Source organism: Arachis stenosperma, chromosome 4 (assembly GCF_014773155.1).
Source record: "Arachis stenosperma cultivar V10309 chromosome 4, arast.V10309.gnm1.PFL2, whole genome shotgun sequence".
NCBI classification, from domain to species: domain Eukaryota; kingdom Viridiplantae; phylum Streptophyta; class Magnoliopsida; order Fabales; family Fabaceae; genus Arachis; species Arachis stenosperma.
The window spans coordinates 27832247-27841522 of NC_080380.1; positions in this window are offsets into that span (position 1 = coordinate 27832247).

Consider the following 9276-nt stretch of genomic DNA (forward strand, 5'->3'; position numbering starts at 1 on the left):
CAAAATGTATCAAATTCAACATCAAGCCTCCTCAACTCACACATTGACACATTACCACAATATACAAAATCACTATCTCATCATTTTAGCACACTTCACCCAAGTGGCTCAAACTCAAACATATTGACATATCATATACTATTCCTCATGCCAATTTTCAACAACACCAATTCCAATTAACCATCATTATATATAATCAATATCATATTCACCATCAACATGGTTCAACCCACAATTCAACCATAACCAATCATCAAGCATATATCACAACATGCATACTTCTCATACATCATACCATTAAGGCATCAATAATCATCATCACATATATGACCACATCATATATCTCAATCATTTAACAACATCAACCATTCAATGCCTATCTTAGGGCCTCTAGCCTAAGTATTTCCTACCACATTACATATTAGATACGGGAAACCGAGACCATACCTTAGCCGAATTTCCCAAGCTCCACCGGAGCACTTCCAAACCACTTATCCACAAGCTCTCAAGGCCTCAACACCTCCAAGAACAGATTTTTCACCACCAAACCCTTTCCAAGCTTTTCAAAGTCACCAATCAAGCTCCAATATCCACACATACACAACCTAAGCCACAACCATCATACCCATACACAACATCTCAAAACCCAAACATCATAGAACAACAAAATTACACTAGGGTTGAGAATCTTACCACACCCAAGGTCCAAGAGACAAGATTAACCTTCTCCTTCAAGAGAGTTAGGTCCTATAACATCAAAGAACCCAAAATCTCAACATTTTACCCATGAAACTCGAAAATAAGGGCTGGAATTTCGAACAGAAACACGTGGCTTACCTCAAGATTAGTTGTATGGGTTTTGTAGAACTCTCCGCGGTGAACGCGTGGCCGCAAACGGAGCGGCAATCGGAGCTCTAGATCAAAAGTTATGGTGGTTTGAAGATCAAGTGAGAGAGAAGTTGAGAGAATGTTCTTCCCTTCCTCTCCACCATTTCAGCGTGAATGTGTAACAAATGAGGAGAGAGTGCTGAAAACTAGGGTTTGGTTAAATTATGTTGGGCCAAGGGCCCACTTTGGGTCCGGTTGGCCCGGTTTGGCCCGTTCGGTCCAATCTTGGTCCGAATTCTATAAAATTGGTACCAAAATTCTCGTCTCAGTCTCCTCTATCATTTAGCCATAAAAATCACATTTAGCTTTTAGAATAAATCCTCATTTATGGGTTAATTACCCGTTAATTAACCGGGTTTTACATTCTACCCACCTAATTGGGAATTTTGCCCACAAAATTCAAATGCAATTACCTGAGAATAAATGCGGATGATCCGTTCGCATCTCCGACTCAAGTTCCCAAGTGTGTTCCTCAACACCGCCTCGACGCCAAGCCACTTTCACAAAGAAACATCTTTCCACGCAACCGTTTAATACTAGTATCATCAATTCTGACTGGAGCCACTGGAAGTGTCAAATCTTCCCTTAACTGAACCGATTCAGGTTCTAACACATGGCTAGCATCAGGAGTGTACTTCCGAAACTGCGACACGTGAAACACGTCGTGCAGGTTCGAGAGATAAGGTGGTAGAGCCATCCGATACGCCACCGGTCCAACCCTCTCCAGGATCTGAAATAGACCAATGTATCGAGGATTCAACTTCTTTGCCTTAATCGCCCTACCTACTCCTGTAGTTGGAGTAACCTTAAGGAAGACATGGTCTCCTTCCTCAAATTCTAAGGGCTTTCGCCTTTGATCGGCGTAACTCTTTTGACGACTCTGCGCCGTAAGCATCCTATCTCGGATTTTCTTGACTTGTTCAGTAGTCTCAGCTATCATTTCTGGCCCTAACAAGCTTTTCTCTCCAGCTTCACCAACATAGCGGAGATTGACATTTCCTCCCATACAAGGCCTCATACGGAGCCATTCCGATGCTCGCATGATAACTATTATTGTATGCAAACTCCACCAATGGCATATACCGATCCCAACTCGCCGGTTGGTCCAAAACACAAGCTCTCAACATATCCTCTAGTGTTTGGATCGTCCTCTCAGATTGACCATCTGTTTGAGGATGGTAAGCCGTGCTCAAGCTTAATCGGGTTCCAAAAGCCTTCTGAAATGCACCCCAAAACCTTGAAGTGAAACGAGGATCTCTATCAGAGATTATAGTAGCAGGTACACCATGAAGTCGCACAATCTCCTTTATGTATAACCGTGCTAGCTCCTCAAGGGTGTAAGTCATCCGAATGGGTAAAAGTGAGCTGACTTCGTCAGTCGGTCACAATCCACCCAAATAGCATCAAACCAGCCCTATCCTTGGCAATCCTGACACAAAGTCCATTGCAATACTTTCCCACTTCCATTGTGGAATCTCTAAAGGTTGCAACATACCGGCAGGCTTTTGATGTTCAAATCTTTACCTTTTGACAAGTTAAGCACTTTGAAACATATTCCGCCACAATCGTTCTTCATACCCGGCCACCAAAACATCGCCTTCAAATCATGGTACATCTTAGTACTTCCCGGTGAATGAAATCCGCTTTTGTGTGCCTCCTTAGATATCTTGCCTCAAAGTGCCAACATCCGGCACATGATTCTACCCTTGAATCTCATAACCCATCTTTTTCTTCCGACACTCTCCATGTTTTCCCACTTTGAAACATATTCCGCCACATCGTTCTTCATACCCGGCCACCAAACATCGCCTTCAATCATGGTACATCTTAGTACTTCCGGGTGAATGGATTCTAATCGGCTCAAACACAAGGTTCCGGATACTTCTTGAGCACCGATTTTCAGACTCTCGAATCCCTTGGTTAACTTCTCCTCTTGGAGCATCATCCAAGCCGCATATAACGACTTCCGACTTAACGAATCCGCCACTACGTTTGCCTTTCCCGGATGGTAATGCAACTCAAAGTCGTAGTCCTTCAACAATTCCATCCACCTTCTCTGCCTCATATTAAGCTCTTTCTGATCAAAGAGATACTTCAAGCTCTTATGATCAGAGAAAACTTGGAACTTAACCCCATAGAGATAATGCCTCCACACCTTCAAGGCAAACACAACTGCAGCGAGTTCCAAATCGTGCGTAGGGTAACTAACTTCATGAGGTCTCAACTGTCGTGAGGCATACGCCACCACATTATGGTGCTGCATCAGCACGCACCCTAGACCCTTCAATGAGGCATCGCAATACACCTCAAAAGGCTCGTTCGGCTCAGGTAACACTAACACAGATGCAGTAGTCAACTTTTTCTTCAATGTTTGAAAGCTCTCCTCGCATTCAGGAGTCCAAACAAACGGAGTGTCTTTGCGGGTTAACTTTGTCATTGGCAAAGCTATCTGTGAAAAGCCCTTGATAAACCTTCGGTAATAGCCAGCTAAACCCAGAAAACTCCTTATCTCTGTTACGGTGGTTGGTTGTTTCCAATCCATCACAGCCTCCACCTTAGTTGGGTCTACGGCTATTCCCTTCTTACTCACATGGCCCAAAAACTTCACCTCACTCTTCCAAAATTCACACTTAGACAGTTTTGCATAAAGTTTCTTCTCCTTTAGAATCTGCAACACGGTCCTCAAGTGTTCCGCATGCTCTTCTTCAGTCTTGGAATAAATCAGTATGTCATCAATGAAGACAACAACGAATTTATCCAGAAACAGACGGAAGACTCTATTCATGTAATCCATGAATACCGCAGGAGCGTTCGTCAACCCAAAAGACATTACAGTGTACTCGTAATGACCATAACGAGTCCTGAAAGCGGTCTTAGGGATATCCTCGCCCCTCACCCTTATCTGGTGATAACCGGATCGCAAATCAATCTTGGAGAAAACTCCAGCTCCTTGTAACTGATCCATGAGATCATCAATTCTCGACAATGGGTACTTATTCTTTATTGTAACCTTGTTCAACTGCCTGTAATCCACACAGAGCCGCATACTCCCATCTTTCTTCTTCACTAGTAGCACTGGAGCACCCCGGAGAGACACTTGGTCGTATGAAATTCTTTCCCAACAAATCCTCTAACTGAGACTTTAGCTCGTTCATCTCTAACGGTGACATCCTATAAGGAGCACTTGAGATTGGTCCCGCCCCGGGCACCAATTCAATAGCAAACTCAACCTCTCGGTTAGGTGGAAACTCATCAATATCATCGGGAAACACTTCCGGAAACTCACACACAACGGAATCTGCTCCAACCTTTGATCATCACCTGAAACGCCGCGGTTAACAACATGATACCCTGACATTCGATTCCAGAACAGTTCACCATCGTCGAATTCAAGTAATAATTATTCACCACGACCGGCCCTTCTGTATCTTCTGGCATAAAGTACACCGACTTTGTAGAACAATCTAGCAGAACATGGTTCTTAGATACCAATCCAATCCCAAGATAAGATCAAGACCGATCATCGGCAAGCAGACTAAATTATGAACAAACACGCTGCTTGAACCTAAAGGAAACTTCCGGGCATCCTAGCCTAGTCACCGTGGCTTCGTGGGTAGCATTGTACACTCTTAGATCATAACCTAAGGTTACAATCTTCAAGCCTAACTCATGAGCTTTCTCAAATGCAATGAAGAATGTGATGCTCCCGATCAAATAAAGCATTTAAAGTTTGACCAGCTATTTCACAGTTACCTCGAATAAGTGTCTCGGATCCCTCAGCTCCTACAGCTGAAGTGGTGAACACCCGACCAGTCTGTTGTGCTTTCCCAGCACCTTGTTTCTGCTTTTCCGGGCTTGCGATCTTATGCCCTGCTTTTCCACAATTGTAGCACAAACCCCATCCGGCCTTGCATGGTGCTCCCGGATGGTGACTCCCACATCTAGTACAAGCTTGATCATTCTGAGGCTGCTTCCCAAACTTCTTCCCTTGGAAATTGTTGTTGTTGGGCCTCCTAAATGAGCTTCCCCTCTTGAAAGACGGACCTCTAGGTGCAAAGCTCTTCCCTCGGTTCTGTGGGAATGATCCTTTGTGACTCCCTTTCTCAGCGGTTGCCCTTTTCACACACTCTTCAGCAACCCTACACTTGTTCACCAATTCGGAGAAAGTCCTAATCTCCATTGGTCCCACTGAACTATCACTTCGGAGTCCTCCTTCATACTTAACACACTTCCATTCCTCATATTCCCCGGAGTCCCTTGGCACATACGAGAGAACCTGAACAGCTCCTCAAACTTGTCAGTATACTCTGATATGGACATAGTACCCTGCTTCAGCTGTAACAATTCAAGTTCCTTAGCCGTCCTAGCAGAAGTCGGAAAGTACTTCTTATAGAACTCTTCTTGAAAGACATTCCAGGTGATATAGTCATCACCCTGCTGCAGAAGACGTCGGATGCCTTGCCACCAATGCGACGCTTCACCTGTGAGCATATAGGTGGCAAACTCGACACGCTGTCCTTCAGGTACCACTTGTGCTTGTAATGCTCGCTCTATAGCCTGAAACCATGTATCAGCCTCAGTCGGGCTAGTAGTTCCCTTGAACTTAGGCGGATTAACCTTCAAAAAGTTTGCCAAGGTCATCGGACCCTGAACTCCACCTCCATCATTACCATGGTTGTTCATCTGTTGACCAAGAGCCTCAGCAGTGGCTTGCATCGCAGCAGCCATGTTCTCCAACGCAGCCATAAAATTTACCGGGTCATTAGGGTTATTCTCCGGTGCACGAGCATTCGTACGACCTCTCGCACTACCTCTACCGCGTCCACGAGGCGCCATCTGGTTCCTATACATACCAAACAATCGATATTAAGTTGATCAGTCTCAATATCGGAAGTCTAGTACTTCAAAGTCCCAAATTCATGCTCATGAACGTGTATGCCAATTATATCAAGCAGATATACTAATAGCACATAACACACACACAGAGAATGCACAGAAGCATAATCAGTCCATCCCTCAGGCTCTACAGGAACGAACTGCTCTGATACCATAATGTAACACCCTACCATACAGAGTCTTATGCTTAAGTCATAATTCAGAGATGGCAAGGTATTACGACCTCTAAAATAAAAATTTAGTACGTATAGTAGTATGAATGATTGATTATAACTAGGAGCCTTTGTAGAAAAAGGGGTAAACAAAAACCGCAACTCGAAAGCGCAACACTCCGATCGATAACGTAACGAACAAGGATAACCAACGCGAGATCATATATATAAAGGAGTGTCAAAAACAGGAATATCAAGACTCAAGATCCGGATGCGAAGATAACCGGCCGAGCATAGCAATATATACATATGATAGAATAAGGAAAACCCCAAAGGAAACCCAAAGGGACACAAATACAGAAATCTAATCTCCAAAAATCCCCTCTAGAAGGAGTCATCACAGTTTGTATTATTTAATGGAGATAAAAGTATCTAAAAAACATATAAACCAAAACATAGCCCCGAGAACAAAGGATCTTCGCAAATCTAGAAGTCTCCAGCATGCCTCAGCGGGAAACATCATGTCCTGCATCTGAAAACCACAAAATCCGCATGGGTGAGAACCAGAGGTCCCCAGCATGGTAACAGCTTCCACATATATACATAATAATAGAGGAAAGCCAAAGGCAATCCTAGAACTTCCTCCAGATAATATCAAAGCTTATAAACAAGCTAAACCATATAAGGGCATCTGACTAAAGATTCTTCAGTCTAACTAATACTCCCTTTCCAATTCCTTCAAACCTCCCAACCACCAGCAGGAGTATAATATAACAAACACAGTTATATCAGACAAGAATATACAAGTAGGAGCAGTTAAGACATTTAGACAATTAGCAATTAATATGCAGTCAAATAGGCAATCTCAGACAATTCACATAGTATGCATATGATGAATGCCTGTCCCTAGTGGCCGATGATATCATCTTGTCGGTTATAGAGCCAACCCGACAAGTCCTGGTCGCTAACCATTGGACTGTCCCTCTGTCGCGCATCCCCAACTCGAGTTATACTCGTTATAAACTTGATCATAAACATGATCCATATCCATCACCCTCACTGGTGAATATTTCGGGGGCGAGCTCATCCGGGTCTTTCACAGTGCCCGGCCAAACTTACGACATAGGGTCACCAGAGTCTCGAGCCTCCACCTGGAGCACGTGGTGGCTAGCCACTGCTACTACCCAGGGAAACTCGTATCTCTGATAGTGGAAGTGCAATTCACAATTATCAATAATTCAGCATCAACATGCATGATTCTCATCCATGGATCAACATCCATATCAGCCATCCGGTCACGGTTCAGTCCAGAACCAGCCAATAATCATAGCATACACAACTATTCCGGCTCACGGTTAAATCCATAACCAGCCAATATTCATAGCATACACAGCTATTCCGGCTCACGGTTAAATCCATAACCAGCCATTTCATTAACAATTACAGCCTTTCGGCCCATGGCATAACAAGCACTTCCACCACCATCCTCCGCATCTCACATAATCATCTTGATCCTCATTGATCATTCATTTTTCCCTTGCTTCACTCGCAAGTTACCTCATTCACTAGCCCCTTTCTAATAGCTAGGCATGTCATAATGATTTAAGACATAAATGGTGAGATCGGAGGCTTAGAAGTATGAGATTTGGCTTTCAAAACTCAAAAATCAACTTTGGGATGAAAACAGGGCCACGCGTACGCGCACTCCACGCGCACGCGTGGATGGCCTCAAAAACTCATCGACGCGCAAGCGTCATGCACGCTAACGCGTGGATTCAAAATTTGCCAATCGACGCGCACCGCAACCACGCGTACGCACGTGTTCTCGTGCCCCAGGCACAACACTGGCACAGTTCTGGCATAACTCTCTGGAAAATGGCTGGGCATTGGGTGCAGCACAATCGGCGCGCCCGCGGACATCACGCGCACGCGTGGATGGCACTTTTCGGAAGAACGGCGCGCACGCGCCAGGTGCACCCACGCGCAAGGGGTCATTCTGCTAAAAATTTTCTAAGTTAAAAGCTGCAGAATTCACAGATTTAAACCCCAATCTTCCAACGGACATAACTTCCTCATTTTAAATCGTTTTTCACCCGTTCTTCGAACGGCATGGACATCCCGGACCCAATTTCATTTTTAAACAGATTTGGTACAAAACGAAGATCCGTAGTCCAAGTTATGTCCCGTCAAAGTATGCCCAAAAACCATATTTTCATACAAAACCACAATATGCCATTTTCAAAACAAACCATTTTCAACTCTTTTCAAAGTCAATCAAAACATGCCAATTTCATCCCTTTTCTTTGAAATCAATCAAAATGTATCAAATTCAACATCAAGCCTCCTCAACTCACACATTGACACATTACCACAATATACAAAATCACTATCTCATCATTTTAGCCCACTTCACCCAAGTGGCTCAAACTCAAACATATGACACATCATATACTATTCTCATGCCAATTTCAACACACCAATTCCAATTACCATCATTATACATAATCAATATCATATTCACCATCAACATGGTTCAACCCACAATTCAACCATAACCAATCATCAAGCATATATCACAACATGCATACTTCTCATACATCATACCATTAAGGCATCAATAATCATCATCACATATATGACCACATCATATATCTCAATCATTTAACAACATCAACCATTCAATGCCTATCTTAGGGCCTCTAGCCTAAGTATTTCCTACCACATTACATATTAGATACGGGAAACCGAGACCATACCTTAGCCGCATTTCCCAAGCTCCACCGGAGCACTTCCAAACCACTTATCCACAAGCTCTCAGGCCTCAACACCTCCAAGAACAGATTTTTCACCACAAACCCTTTCCAAGCTTTTCAAAGTCACCAATCAAGCTCCAATATCCACACATACACAACCTAAGCACAACCATCATACCATACACATCTCAAAACCCAACATCATAGACAACAAAATTACACTAGGGTTGAGAATCTTACCACACCCAAGGTCCAAGGAGACAAGATTAACCTTCTCCTTCAAGAGAGTTGGGTCCTATAACATCAAAGAACCCAAAATCTCAACATTTTACCCATGAAACTCGAAATAAGGGCTGAATTTCGAACAGAACACGTGGCTTACCTCAAGATTAGTTGTATGGGTTTTGTAGAGCTCTCCGCGGTGAACGCGTGGCCGCAAACGGAGCGCAATCGGAGCTCTAGATCAAAAGTTTGGTGGTTTGAAGATCAAGTGAGAGAGAAGTTGAGAGAATGTTCTTTCCCTTCCTCTCCACCATTTCAGCGTGAATGTGTAACAAATGAGGAGAGAGAGTGCTGAAAACTAGGGT